Source organism: Anolis carolinensis, chromosome 2, assembly GCF_035594765.1.
Source record: "Anolis carolinensis isolate JA03-04 chromosome 2, rAnoCar3.1.pri, whole genome shotgun sequence".
Taxonomy (NCBI): domain Eukaryota; kingdom Metazoa; phylum Chordata; class Lepidosauria; order Squamata; family Dactyloidae; genus Anolis; species Anolis carolinensis.
In genome coordinates this window covers 106509931-106525796 of record NC_085842.1, presented here as the reverse complement: position 1 = coordinate 106525796, position 15866 = coordinate 106509931, and the positions used below count along the sequence as shown (strand labels likewise).

The 15866-nt window shown below is 39.8% G+C and overlaps 1 long non-coding RNA gene across 1 annotated transcript; it reads right to left on the bottom strand.

Moving 5' to 3' along the window:
• Positions 1-2258: 2258 nt before the first annotated feature.
• Positions 2259-15100, bottom strand: LOC134296168 (uncharacterized). Its single transcript, XR_010002749.1, has 2 exons — positions 14912-15100; positions 2259-2914 (listed from the first exon to the last, which is right to left on the bottom strand). It is a non-coding gene; the product is annotated as an uncharacterized LOC134296168 (long non-coding RNA).
• Between the last annotated feature and the right edge of the window lie 766 nt (positions 15101-15866).

The following is a 15866-nucleotide window of genomic DNA, read 5'->3' as shown; positions in this document are numbered from 1 at the left end:
TACAATAGGCATTGGTTTGTAGGGGTCCAAGCAGCAGGACTCGGGAATATGGTACAGTCTTACCAAGTGGTGGGTAGATACCTTCCAAGCCATTCTCCCTGGTAGCTGGGAGACTATGTCTGGATGCAGCCCAAATGTCGCCTCTCAGACCTTTCCTAGGGACTCTGGCACTGGCCAGATCTGCACGTTCATTGATCAACAGGGGGTTGGCAGATGTCTGGATTCAGACCCATGTGTGGGCTATAAATGTGGCCTTGTCTACAACTATAAATAAAGTTGTGGCCTTTGTTCTCCAAGCTATTATGTGTGTATGTTTTTTTTTTTTTGGTATGCTGAAAATGTTTTGCATCTGAACAGTAGAACTTTTTCCTCAGTCCCAACCTCCGCCTTAAGTTGGTTACAAGAGAAATCCATATAATGATTGGAGATAATTCATGCACTCTGTCCATGGACCCAACTGGAGGGATGGTGATATGCCACCGTCAGCAGTGTTTGCAAGACTCAATCTCAGGAGTTAACCAGTGCCTGTAAATTTTGAACTTTGCCCTTCCTCATCTTTTTTCAGGGCAGTTCTAGACAGCAGTGTAAACCAGGAACAATCACATTTTTAAAACACGGTTCCCGATTTGTAGTCCACACACACCCCAGAAAATGTGTGCTTTCTGGGGCGGGTGTCCAGATGCATTCCCGAAACCTTTCAGGAGGACAGAAAGACAGCCCCCACTCCCTCCCAAAACCCCTTAAAATGGGGGGGGGGATAATTTACTGGCCTCCATGAGGCCTTGCAGCATACTTCCTTGGATGTACCCATTATGCCAAGGAAACAAGAGGTGGCTAAATCACTCCTGCCTCCTCCTTGCTTTTTCGTGCGTAATGATACATTCCAGGGACTGTGCTGCAAGGCCTAATGAAGGCCAGTAAGTTACTTTTACTTCTAGGAACCAAGAAGGTGTGGGATGGGTGTTTGGACAGGCAGCAGGGAATTCCTAGGACTACCCGTAGCCCAGTCCTCACAGGGCCATAGCCCACTAGACCCGTGTCTTTCACAAAGTGCGTGTTTAATGGGCTATCAAATTAATTCATTACAAAGCAGAGGTTTCCTGCTTTATGGCAAATGCAATCACTTTTCTGTTGGACTTCATCTGGACAATGTTGAACTCCATGGTTTCACATTGATGTGGCATTGGAGGCTGTATGGTGGTGGTTGGGGTGTGGAGGGATGGGTGTGTTGTTTTGTGGTGTGTGCTGGGAAGGGCATTTCATTTTGTTGTGCAATATTACAATGACAATAAAGCTATTCTATTCTAGTTTATTCTATATTTTATGGTTAATCTCCAATTCTAATGCAGTAGAGCTATTAAAATGATTTACAAAAGGAAATATGCCTTCTTATTTTCCTTAAAAATCAGAACATGGCAATAAAATTTTCTAGTCTATGAATTAAAATGAACACAAAATTGTTCTTATTTTATTTTATTATATTACATTTATTCTTATTTACTCCCAAGTTGCAGTTGTAAAGACATTTACTAGATAATAACCTTTCCTGAATGCAGTGATACTGAATAACTGAGGACAGAATTGCAGTATTCTGTTATTTTTACTTTTATTTATCTTCTCTTTCATTCTGGGATATTAGGACAGGGAAAGTAGAAAGAACCTCTTGCTAACTTTTTTTTAAAAATGGAAAGGAAATGGGGGGGGGGGGAGAGAGAAAATGAGGCTTTTATTCTGTTTGTACAAAATCAAAAACAGAGATATTATCCAAGTCTGCAGTGGTTCTCAATCTCTTGTCCTTCAGATGTTTGGGACTCCTGATCCTATAATCTGTGAACATTGGCCATAGTTGATGAGATTTAGGGTCTAGAATATCTATTATACTAGAGTTTGACAATGTTATTGTAGAATTACAGCAAAGCTCTGAATGGCCAGAATGCAAAATAAAGGTCTTTTAAAAATAATTAACTTCTCATCTGATAGACTCTATGATCCCATTCAGAAAGTCCCATCATGTTTTAGAGTTTTGGCCCATCTATATTCATTTGAATTCCAGTAAGAGAGAGGAAAAATGTTTGGAGACATGAGATTATTTATTACTGGCTATGTTGCTGTTGTTGTTGTTGCTATTATTATTGTTATTATTGTTAGTAGTAGTAGTAGTAGTAGTAGTAGTATATGTATGTGGCTTTCCTGCTGATTCTAGAGACTATTTAAGTTACTGTTTTTATTTGTTTTTTATAAGACACAAGTACCTGACATGTTTCTCTGCTGGCTTTATTGTGTGTTATATGATGAGAAAAAAAATACACAATAAAGTATAAAAAGAAACTAAATAGAGCCTTGTATGTGAAACCTCCATATCACCAAAAACCCTCTTTGTTCTGTTTTTTCATTACATTGCATATTATCATTGGCTAGACATTTGTGAAAGTGAAGGAAGAGTTTATCACCCCTGGCACAGTTCTTTCCTTTACGTGTTTGCATCTCACTCTGAGGAAGATTGCCTCTCTGTCCCGCAGTTGGTCAATGTCATCTGTAGCTTGTTGGATGTAACATTTACTCATAGGCGCTTTTCACCTTCTGTTTCTTTGGGAGTTTTTTAAAAAAACAAATGTTAAAAAATGAGAAAAGTTTAACAAGCACAAATACGGTAATAACAATTTTTTAAAAAAACAATGGTCTGTGGCTTTGTGGTTGATATCTATGACCTTTGGGTGAAAATGTACACCAAAATCACTTATCAAATGGTCTGGTTCTTCCCATGAATAACAAGAGCCTTTTCTTTTCTCTTCTGATGAACAAACGTTTTTTTCGGCATAAGAAGTTCTTAGTAATTTGTCTTCAGAGTCATGAGCTGGTCCAAGGAAATATCCCGTCTTGCTCTGAATCCACTAAAGTATTGCAAAACATCATGCTAAATGGGAAGAATGAAAGTTTATTTTAGAATTAGACCTTGCTATTTGCATATGCATACCAAGCTGGCTTTTATTAACCTCATTTCTATCCCGCTCTTTTCACCTTTTGTGATATTATGGATCATTAGAAACATTATAGGTTCCAGAAGTTCACCATCATTACCGATCATGATGTATTCATTGCTTATAAGTTGTAGGCATTCTGCCAGCTTCTATACAATGTCCCATTTTGTGGTCCCACCTACATACTTCATACATTACATACGCATGGCTATCAACCACATGAAGGTTTTCTGTCAGTTTCCACACATCCCACCAATAAGTTCTCATAATAGTCACACATGTACCTATTAAATTTGAGATTTAATCTACCCTTTTCATCTGGCTACATTTCCTCCAATTGCATCCTAGAATTTTTCTGTGTCCACATTATCTGGCATTCCATTGCTTGTGGGAATAGCAAGAAAGTTTAATGGTTATTTCAATTTCATGTAGCATTTTATCTTCCACCTGTCTTGTTTTGGCAAGGACAGTATCACTTAATCCTCTGACATCTCACTTTTCAACTGCTTTTAGAATGTCCCAGTTTTTCTCTCTTCTTTACCAACTCCGTCTCTAGTTTATTCAGTTGCTGCAAACCTAGTTTACGTTCAAATGTAGTTTGCACTCAGTTAATTCAATGGGGAAAGCATGGGAAATGGCATAATCTTGTCCTTCCCAGTAGGCTTAGGCAAAAGCAAACCACTGCAGCCTTTCTCATCTTATGTATGTTTCCTCATTGCCATCTTAACCACACTCTGGTGTTGCTTGGCTCTGGTTTTTATTTGTGAAAAATTAGAGGGCATGCAGAATTGGTTTTATTCTCACCTCCTGGCAACTCTTGTTAAATTTTACTCTTTCATATAAGACATTTTTATTTTCTTATAAAATAGTTACCATGAACCTTTTTTCAGAAGAGGCCTTACAATCTTTTTGGTTTTCAAGAAAAAATGCAGAGCATCCTTTTTACCTTGTTTCACTTGGGCTTCTCATGGTTTCTGCATCAACCCAGAACACATCCTGAATCTGTCAGGCTGCTTCTACACTGCATTATATGGTCAGTGTAGAACCATATAATTTGGTTTGAACTGCATTGAACTGTATTATATGGGTCTACACTGACCATATAATAGAGTTGAAATTGCATAATATGTTAGTGTAGAACCAGCCCCAGATCTCCAAGCTCTATAAAGCCATCTTCTTAAATGTTTGAAAATCAGTCTTCAGAAATAAGAGTCATTTATTTTAAAGGAGTCCATCTCCTTACAAATTTATATCTCTAAACTCTCATTTGGTTCATTAATTACTTCATCCCTTCTCTTCTTTCACTAAAAGCTTTTTTGAATTCACGCATTTACTTTCTACTCCAGTTCATCAGTGTTCATTTCTGCTTAAATAATTTGCTTCTGTTGTGCCTTTTTCCCAGTTTTCTACTCAGTCTCTCTGTACTTTGCTTTTTAATTTTTCCAGTGCAACTTACTGTGTGTTTATGTATTCAACCTATATCCTATATTTCTCTCAAAAATAAAAATAGGATTAGATCAAGATTGTGTGTGTCAAAGAATGAACCCAATCTGACAACAGCAGGGTGCAGGGGAAAATTCTTCCTGTTTTTTTTTTGTTTTTTTTTTGTTTTTTTGGCTCTTTCCTTTATGTTTTTCTTCACCAGCAACCCAAGCTCCAAAAAGAAAACCTTTTCAGGCCAAACAAAACATCAAAACAGAAAATCATTTCTCCACTGCTGTCCATTCCTTATGTTTTCAATATAAAAGAAAGGTCAGCAGTCAAGTATTTGCTATTGTTAGTCATTACATTTTAAATTATTTACAAAATAATCATGTGTTATGATTTTAACTTACTTGTCAATTTATAGTAACCCTATGAATTTTAAAGGGTTTTCTTGAGTGCCATCTACACTGACCATTTAATGCATTTCAAAGCTAACTTCAAACTGCTTCAAGCCAGACTATAAACTCCCACAAAAGCTCATAAAAGCAAGCTCTTAATTTGCTGCAATGTTCTGTGTTTTTTGTAATCACCCTCCAGGCCTCAAACTGATTCCAAGTTTTCCCATGTAATCATTTGTTCAGGAAAACTATTTTCGTCAATAGTGGCTTGAAACTGCATTAAATGGTCACTGTAGTTGGGGCCTTAGTCACGGAGTACCTAGAGGTGGTTTCATCAGTTCTTTCCTCTTAAATATAGGCTATAACACCTAGTATTCGTTGACCATCTCCCATTCAAGTACTAATCAGGTGGATCCTACTTAGCTTCTAAGATCAGATAGGATATGGTGCCTTTATAGTAGGGTTTTTAATAATATTGTTATTTATTTATTTTTAACTCCTGTAAAGCAACATTTAATCTTGTTTTAAATGACAGTAATGTTTGGATTCCAGGAGAGAAGCATGATATATATCCAATAAATAGGCAAATAAATCAATAAAGTAAGTTTATTATTTATTTATTTATTTACAGTATTTATATTCCGCCCTTCTCACCCCGAAGGGGACTCAGGGCGGATCACATTATAACACACATAGGGCAAACATTCAATGCCCATAAACACATCAAACAGAGACAGAGAGAGACACGCAGAGGCAAGTTAACCTTCTTCTGAGGGGATGTTCGATTCTGGCCACAGGGGGGAGCAGCTGCTTCATCATCCACACTGACGGCACTTCCTCATACCAGGTCGTAAATTAGTTAATCTTGCCTCCCCACTTTTTATAAGTGGTACCTTATCTCCTACTTGATAGATGCAACTATCTTTCGGGTTGCTAGGTCAGCAACGAGCAGGGGCTATTTTTTATTTTTAATTGACGGGTGCTCACCCCGCCACGGGCTGGCCTCGAACTCATGACCTCATGGTCAGAGTGATTTAAGGCAGCTGCTCAACAGCTGCGCCACAGCCCGGTTGATGTGAAAGCTCTCCAGTTTCTCAAAAACTGCACAAAATCATCCAAAATGGTGGATGAAAATGATGTGACCCCCACCTTACATCTTGGAACATGGTAATTTGGTCTACCAGGAGGAATGGAATGTTGCTTACCACGGTCTTAAAACATTCTGGTTGAGGGCCTGAGGGCTCCAACAGAGGACTTTATCATACTAGCATTTTAAAATGGGCACTCCCACTTTCTTAGTGTCTTTTACCTCCTGCAGAACTCTGGAAAATGTAGTTTGGGAAGGTGAGGCCCTCTCTAGCTGAGAATTGCAATGGCCCCACCCTAAATTACGTTTCCCAGAATTATGCAGAAGACAGAAGACGCCAAGAAAGCACAGGTACCCATCTTAAAATCCTAGTCTGTTAAAAACCCATCATTTTTCTGTGTGCTTTTTAGAGCTCAGAGCATGGAGAAGTGGGTGATGAACCAATGAAAGTGCAGAGAACTTGCCAGAATCCACCTCACCCCTCCTTTCCTTGGTTATATGAAGAAAGAGGGTAGAATTAAATATCTCTTTTGATTTTTCAAGTAGCCAGGATGCTTCCATCATCTTCTGTTTTAATGTGTTTTACAAAGTTTTGGAAACACATTTTTGGAGACATCAGGTTGTGTTCAGCTTCCATTCAGAGTAAGGAATACATCTTTTTGTAATTCCCACACTATGTCTGTTCTAGAGTGTTGGAGGACTCTAGCAGAAGAGGACATCCTGAATATTCTGGGAGATGTCATTTTGTGGATTTTCATAGCGAACCGGTTTCTCAGTCTTTACCATCTGTGCCTGTTCATGAAGATGTCACTTCTGGCTATCTTGACACGTGCATTATATCCTGTTTAAATTTCTGTAACCAAAGGCAGCTTCCGAAGGCAGGCTATCATGGAGGCTGCCTTTGGAAACTGTTCAAAAACTGAAGTAGGTTCAAAATGATGAAACTATATTGCTGATTTGGGCTGGTTACTGGGAACAACTTCATTGGCTGATTGGTCTATTTCTGGCTACAATTCACAGTGCTACTTACACAGCTTGTGACACAGCTTGTGTATAGTCTACCTGAAAAACTGTTTCTTCCTTCTTTGAGTCTCCCCAACTTTTAACATCCCTAAGGGATTTTCATCCCACAAGCACCTGGCAGAGATAAAGTAGGGAGTCTTCTCAGGCCCTTCCAAACAGCCCCCAAATCCAGGACCTGTCTGAGTCTTTATAGATGAGGGCCCTGTGGGAACTGACTTCTAGGACTGCTTCTGCAGTCCTGGAAGTCAGTCCCCACAGCCATCCTACTGCTTTGGTCTCCAAAAAGCCCAGAGGAGCAAGATGGTGCCCACTCCCTCCCCTCCAGCCACCCATTTTGCCCCCCCCCCAAATATACCAGAGTGGCCTACTGGCAGCACAAGCCTCTCTCTCTACAGTCCTCCTGACATCATTAAATGGTGCATCAGGAGGTGGGGGTAGGAGGGATTTCCTGATGTGCTACTTTCTTGCACCAGGAGTACTGTAGAGAGAGATCTGTGCTGCCGGTAATAATAATAATAATAATAAAACTTTATTTATACCCCGCCACCATCTCCCCAACGGGGACTCGGGGCGGCTTACATGGGGCCATGCCCAGGACAATACAATATAGCAAAATATAAAAACAACATATCATAATACAATTACAACAATACAATAAATAATCATGTACAGTACAACACAAAATAAAAAAAAGCAATATAACAGGGCGGGCCGCATGAACACTCAGTTAAAACTTGGGGTGAGAAAAAGATAAGAATAAAACCACGGGGAACAGAGACATAAGATAGCAAACAGTCTAGAGGATAGATGATGAGGGGAGTAACAAAAAAGTGTGTAGGCCTCTCCAGTATGTTTGGAGGGTGAAATGGGAGGGCTGGAGGGGGGGGCTGGATGACATCCCCAGGCAATCCTGGGATAGCATCTACCCACCCCTCCCAGGAAAGCCTGGGGTTTGGGTTGGGGGTAGGAACTATAGACGCTTCCTCCCAGGTTTTAGTATAGTGTAGAAGGGCCCTTAGTTACTGCTCCCAAATTGTGGAATGTCTTCTTCTGGGAGGCTCAGTTGGTCCTCTGTCCATTCTTATTTTGCTGGAAAATACCTTTTTATTTGACTATGCATTTGTCTTTCTACTGTATGGTAGAATGGTCTTTTACTACAACATATTATTATTCCTTATCTGCTTGCCCCTTTGAATCAAGGGTAGTTCAAATGCTCCTATGTATAACCTGCTTCAGCAAGGACTTCTTAGCCTATTTTTCCCAAATATTTTTTAGATATTTCATATATAATTATGTTCTCTTGACAACAATTTGAAACAGCTCTTCAGTTTTGTTTTAGCTATTCATTCATTGTGCGCTATTGATAATTCAATGTGGCCAGCTCTTAAGTATTTTCTAGAAGGATTATTCACTCCCTCTCATTGAAGATTATAGTAATTTATGCTTCACCCTACCACCTTGACCCATGGGTGCACAGGTAGCTTCACATAATATAATAAAATTCTTCTGGCATTCAAGTTGTTTTACATAATACAATAAAATCATAAAAATCAAATTAAAAGAGTTGAAACAAAAGATGGATGCAGGTGCAGCTGGTTGTTGGCAAGAACTTTGTGAAGACAAATGTCTGCAGGTGCTTTGCCTAAGATCAGAAAGACAGAATAAAGACAGCTCCCAGTAGAAAGTGAATTCCATGTTGATTATGTCCTTTATAGAAGGTCAGTTACCTGAAAATGTAAGGCCAGAATCTTAAATAGTGGAGAGTGACATAATACAGATTGACACTACAACAGGTTTCAAAACAATCAAAATTGTTTGGTACTTCAGGTAGTCTACTCCTCAAGCCACTACATAAAAAGCCACTTTATTCAATACCTAGGTTCACTCTGGTTAAAACATTATGTAATTTTCATTATTTTCTTCTTGAGGAAAATAACATGTGAATGTAGCTGTTTTCTTCTAGCTATGAGAAAGTTTTCAAATTCTCCAGTGTTTGGAATCTGTGTGAAATATGCAAATGGTTATTTTGCATAGAAAATAGCACAGGAGCTGGCATTTTTCATGTAGATAAAAGTATTTCTGTGCAGAAAAGGCCAATTTCCAACCTCCCCTTTCTGGGCAAGGTTCTGGAGCAGGTGGTCGCTTCCCACCTCCGGGGATTCCTGCTTGAGACTGATTATCTAGATCCGTTGCAGTCTGAGATGGCTTTGGTCGCCTTGATGGATGACCTTTGCAAAGAACTCGACAGGGGGAGTGTGACTCTGTTGGTTCTCCTGGACATCTCAGTGGCTTTTGATCCCATTGACTATCCTTCTGGGTCGACTCTCCGGAATGGATATTGGGGGTGTTGCTCTGCAATGGCTCCGCTCCTTCCTGGAGGGCCGTTCCCAGTTGGTGAAGCTGGGAGACTCCTGATCGGATCCCTGGCCATTGACCTGTGAGGTCCCGCAAGGTTCCATTCTGTCTCCCATGCTTTTTAACATCTACATGAAACCGCTGGGAGAGGTCATCTGGAGTTTTGGAGTTCGGTGCCATCTCTACACAGATGACACTCAACTCTACTGCTCCTTTCCATCGAATTCCAAGGAAGCCCCTCGGTTCCTGAATCAGTTCCTGGCTGCTGTGATGGACTGGATGAGGGCTAATAAGCTGATACTTAATCCTGACAAGACAGAGATCCTCCAGGTCAGTCGTATGGCCGATTGGGGTATAGGGTGGCAACCTGTGCTCGACGGGGTGGCACTCCCCCTGAGGACACAGGTCCGCAGTCTGGGAGTCCTCCTGAACTCAATGCTGACGCTTGATGCTCAGGTTCAGTTTAAAGCCATTGTTCCGTGTCCTAATCTCCAGGGCAGCAGAAAACAAGCTTTCTCCCTCCTCTGTATGACTTCCCCTCACATATTTATACATGGCTATCATGTCTCCTCTCAGCCTTCTCTTCTGCAGGCTAAACATGCCCAGCTCTTTAAGCCGCTCCTCATAGGGCTTGTTCTCCAGACCCTTGATCATTTTAGTTGCCCTCCTCTGGACACATTCCAGCTTGTCAACATCTCTCTTCAGCTGCGGTGCCCAGAATTGGACACAGTATTCCAGGTGTGCCCTGACCAAGGCAGAATAGAGGGGTAGCATGACTTCCCTGGATCTAGACGGTATACCCCTATTTATGCAGGCCAAAATTCCATTGGCTTTTTTCGCTGCCGCATCACATTGTTGGCTTATGTTTAACTTGTTGTCCACGAGGACTCCAAGGTCTTTTTCACGCGCACTGCTGTCAAGCCAGGTGTCCCACATTCTGTATCTTTGCATTCCATTTTTTCTGCCTAAGTGGAATATCTTGCATTTGACACTGTTGAACTTCATTTTGTTAGTTTCTGTCTGTCTCTCTAGTCTGTTAAGATCGTTTTGAATTCTGCTCCTGTCTTCTGGAGTGTTAGCTATCCCACCCAGTTTGGTGTCGTCTGCAAACTTGATGATTGAGCCTTCTAACCCTTCATCTAAGTCATTAATAAAGATGTTGAACAGAACCGGGCCCAGGACGGAGCCTTGCAGCACTCCACTTGTCACTTCTTTCTATGATGAAGACATCACATTGGTGAGCATCTTTTGGGTTCATTCGCCTAGCCAATTACAGATCCACCTAACTGTAGTTTTGTCTAGCCCACATTTTACTAGTTTGTTTGCCAGAAGGTTGTGGGGGACTTTGTCGAAGGTCTTACTGAAATCCAGGTATGCTACATTCACAATGTTCCCTATATCGACCCAGCTTGTAACTCTATTGAAAAAAGAGATCAGATTAGTCTGGCATGACTTGTTTTTGGTAAATCCGTGTTGACTATTACCGATAATCGCATTTGTTTCTAAGTGTTCGCAGACCCCTTCCTTAATGATCTTTTCCAGAATCTTGCTTGGTATCGATGTGAGGCTGTTTGGACGGTAATTGTTTGGATCGTCCTTTTTTCCCTTCTTGAAGATAGGGACCACATTTGCCCTCCTCCAATCTGCTGGGACTTCTCCCATTCTCCAAGAACTCTCATCGATGATTGCTAGTGGTTCTGAAATAACTTCTGCTAGTTCCTTTGAAGATGGCTTGGAAACTTCAGTTGGTACAAAGATCAGCACCCAGATTGATAACTGGAGCAGGCTACAGAGAGCGGTCAACCATCCTGTTTAAGCAGCTCCATTGGCTACCGATTAGTTTCCAGGCCCAATTCAAGGTGTAGGTTATTACCTATAAAGCCCTAAACGGTTCAGGACCTGCTTATCTCCACGATCGCCTCCTCCTCTATGAACCCACATGGTCCCTGAGATCTTCTGGGGAGGCTCTTCTCTCGCTCCCACCTCCATCTCAGATGTGAATGGTGGGGACAAGGGAGAGGGCCTTCTTGGTGGTGGCCCCTCAGCTCTGGAACTCCCTCCCCAGGGAGATCAGATTGGCACCCTCCCTGTCCACTTTTCTTAAGGACCTTAAAACATGGCTATTTCAGTGCACCTTCAAATGAATAGTCCAGTTAGATACTCAATTTGTACTTTCACTGCACTTTATCAGTCCCTCACCCTTGTTGACTGTTAACATTTTAGTGAGACTTCCCTCGCCTTTCCCTGATCACCCCTATATTATCCTTGAGCCCACTCAGAGTCCTGTACAAGCTCACCCTACACACTCCTTACCATGCCCAGGTTCTAAAGGACTGTTATGTTCTATGTTTTAATGCTGTTTTATGCTGTTTTATTTTTTATATTGTTTTAATTATGGACTTTGTTTTAAATGTATGTTGATACTGGGCTTGTCCCCATGTGAGCCGCCCCAAGTCCCTTCGGGGAAATGGGAGCGGGATATAAAAATAAAGTATTATTATTATTATTTATTTTCTGTGCAAAACAAATCTGTGCAATTTTTTATGGAATAAGTCACATGCTGTAAAAGCTCTTATCAGTCCAAGATTATTATTTTTTTGGTCAGCAATTCTTGATATTTGAAAAAAAAAATCACTAGTGTTTGAATATTTTCTTTTTTTTTTTCAATCTCTAGGTCAGTCCTACCCTTTTCTCTCTCTTATACTCATTCCGCACTCTCTCACCTTAATGCTAGTCTTTCTGTCTCCAGTTAGAAATCATTTTGTCTTTCTCACCCCTGTGCTGTTTCTTTTCTCTCATCATCCTGTATTCTATCTTACTGATTTTTCCATCCACCCTATTCTTCCAAATGTTGACTTCTTAGGTCTCTTTTTTAGCCTTACCAGACCCCACGAGTTTCTGAAACTCTACACACTCAAATCCAAGCATCCAGATCTACATCTTAAGCAAATTGTTTGCTCATTATGCATACCATATAATTATTTCAAGTGGACACAAACAGACACAAACTAGTAATTTCCAATTCAGAATCATTCTTGTTCAAAGTTGTTTTGTAGACAGAAATTGTTAATTATTGACATCTTATAAAAATGCACAACTTGCAGCCCATCCTTGTGACTCTTTTCAACCTAACAGTGCTTCTAAGGCCCCTTCTACACTCTCTAATAAAATCCAGATTATCTGCTTTGAATTTGATTATATGGTAGTGTAGACTAATACAATCTAGTTCAAAACCAACAATTTGGATTTTATCTGACAGTGTAGATGGGGCCTAAGCCTTTAAGAGCTGCAGATGATGCAGATATTCAACAGGGAGAGTTCTCAACTGGAACAGTCTGTAAAGGTTGACACATTTAAATTAGCCAACATTGTCTATATTTATCTTTTTCATGTTTATTTGCACATTGGTTTTTCCAAGGTATAACCATGCTTAAAATGACTAACAGTAATTTCAGAAAGAAATGAGATAATAGAAAAAAAATCCACATAATTCAATAACAATTATAACTTGTTTTTTAAAAAAGAAAAAAAACTACCTTCTGGCTTAGTGGCTCAATACTGCCTAATGACTATGTGTTGTACAGTAGATTTAAAATAGTAAAGATAAAGGTTTTCCCCTGACGTTAAGTCCAGTCGTGACCGACTCTGGGGGTTGGTGCTTGTCTCCATTTCTAAGCCGAAGAGCCGGCGTTGTCCGTAGACACCTCCAAGGTCATGTGGCTGGCATGACTGCATGGAGCGCCGTTACCTTCCCAGCGGAGTGGTACCTATTGATCTACTCACATTTGCATGTTTTCGAACTGCTAGGTTGGCAGGAGCTGGGGCTAACAGCGGGCGCTCATTCCGCTCCCGGGATTTGAACCTGGGACCTTTCGGTTTGCAAGTTCAGCAGCTCAGCGCTTTAACACACTGTGCTTTAACCACCATTAATCCTCTAAATTGCATGTCCCTGGGACCCCCTTAGCACTCATGGCAAGTTTTAAAGATATAGATCTCACAGTTTCAGAGACATGGCAGAGAAAACGGACGCACTCTCTTTTATTATTTCACACCAGACCAATACAATCTGGCAGTAGATAAGGGCTAGAATTTAAATGACTAATTTTTAAATTAAAATGGTTACATTTATCTGGTCTGTAGATAGGTTTTTAGCACCTTACCAAACTACAACTCCCAGAATTACATAGCATTGAGCCATGACAGTTAAAGTGATGTCAAACAACATTAATTCTAAATTGTAGATGTACTCAAGATGTTAGTATTCCCTGCCAAAAAGTGCGGATGCCTCACCAAACTACAATCCCCAGCTATTTGTCCTGCTGTAACAATATCAGTCTTGTGTGATTAATTAAAATATATAGCACTTCATGGAACATTTTTTCAGTTCTACCATTCCTTGTTAATCTATTCAACAAATTTCCTCAGTTATCTCTCCACTACCATAAGCATATTTTATTCAGCGCTCTCACATCTGAAAGAACAGCTTCCTCTGTGGTATTTCTAAAACATTAACTTTTAGGCAGGAGATGCCATAAGAGAACCATGTAAAAATCTACATGGGTGAAGGGTGTATGACAGCTGCAATGTGAAACAATAATTGAATTTTAAAAGCTAAGTACTTCAGAAATGCATGATAATCATATATTCCTCTGAGTGTTTTCACATTCCAAATTTTATGTAATGTAGTTTGGTTTCTATACTGTTTAAAAATAAGCAACATTTTAAAGAGAATTATTTGCATAACTCTGTAGTGATATAGGAAGATATTAATGATAGTCCCCCTTAGGTAAATACAATATTGTATGTACAAATAACATAAAATAAGCATTTTTACCATGAACATGTTTGTCCAGAGCAATCCAATACATAATGGATTGTTTTTCAGTAGAATTCCCAGTAGAATTTTCCAGAAGGAAAGTGTAAAGATGCTTTGGGACTTAATGCATACTTTATGACATTGTTATTACTATTATATTTACTTATACCCTTCTTTATCTCCCCAAAAGGGACTCAAATTGGCTTGACATAAAAACATTAGTATACAATTTAAAATATGTAAATATGTCCATGACAATTCAGAGGTATTGATCACCTCCGCCCACAGATCCATATGTTCCAAGCTGAAAATCATATCAAGGGTATGGCCTGCTGAATGTGTTGGCCCAGAAACCAATTGGGATAGGCCCATTTGTGTCATGGATACCGTGAACACCCGAGCTGCACCTGACAAACTGGCCTCCAGTGGTGTGTTGAAGTCACCCAGAAGCAAAAGTCTGGGCGACTCTAACAACATCTCTGAGACCAGTTCTGTAAGCTCGGCCAGGGAGTCTCTTAGGCAGTGAGGTGGATGGTACAAACTTGCATGCAAACTTAAAGCCATTATCACAGCTAGGCCCAACATAACATCTCATCTAGCTGAATGAAAATGAGAGATCATAAACACACACACACACACACACACACACACAAAGCCATATTTAGGGGTCGCAATACCGGGCATGCAGCAAAATACAACAACATCTAAAATCCACGAAATCATGATATCTTTCTTGGCTAACTGAAATGCACAAAATACATCCAGTGGTTTCTTCATCAGGCAAAATATGTTAAGAAAACATACAAAAGAAGAAAATGCTGATATAGACCTGCATTTTGTTTCAGATGTTGTTTCTGTTGTAGTTCAGTTGGTTTGGAGGAATTTCAATGCAGGCAGACTGCTTCTCTTCTTAGCCATGTGAGGACCAAAAAAAGGGATAGTGAAATTTAAGTTTCATTAGCAGAAATAAAGTATCTGCTTAAATATAACTGTTTCGATCCCAATGTGTTGTTGTTCTGTGTCCAATAGTATTATATCAAAACAAAGAGCCTCGTGATAGAACATGTGCAAAGATATTTGGAGGATGCAGGCATTTATGCTCAGCAATGCCTTAGTGGGAGTTCCATAGCAACACTGTGCATTTTCAATGCAGACTCAATGCTACGGTTCAAGACTGATGTCTCTACTTTCATCATAAACCACAGGCTTACTTATGACTATGGCAACACTTTAACCTATAAACATTTTATACACTGCTATAAAATGCCAAAGGAAAAAATAGGTTTGAGAATAGAAGCACACAAAGCAAGAAACAAGCATTTTGTCAGCTTACATATTGGGGAACTGAATTGTTTCTACCTCCAGCCAATTTCCAACCTGACTAGTCTTTATTTGATATAATATATATTACCTTACTCCTTTCTATCTAGACACTTCTTGAAATCAGTTAACATAGAGATCAAGTTCCGGCATTCTGGATAATATTGCATCCAATATAGGCTACTCCAATGGATAAGAATTTTCTGAGGTGAGGAATAATCTATACCATTACTAAATTTAAGAGTCTCCCACATTAAAGACTAGTACATTTATTGAGGCACCAGTGAACTCTACTCCATGAAATTTTTTTCAATAAAATATTTTAAGGTATCACTAAACTCTTGCTTTTATTGGCCACAGTAGTTCTAGTTTTCCTAGCAGGAAATAGCAAAGACTTGAAACAAACATTTTAAAAAAAAGTCGAGAAAGAAAATATAAAGGCAGGGTTACAGCTGAACATTAAG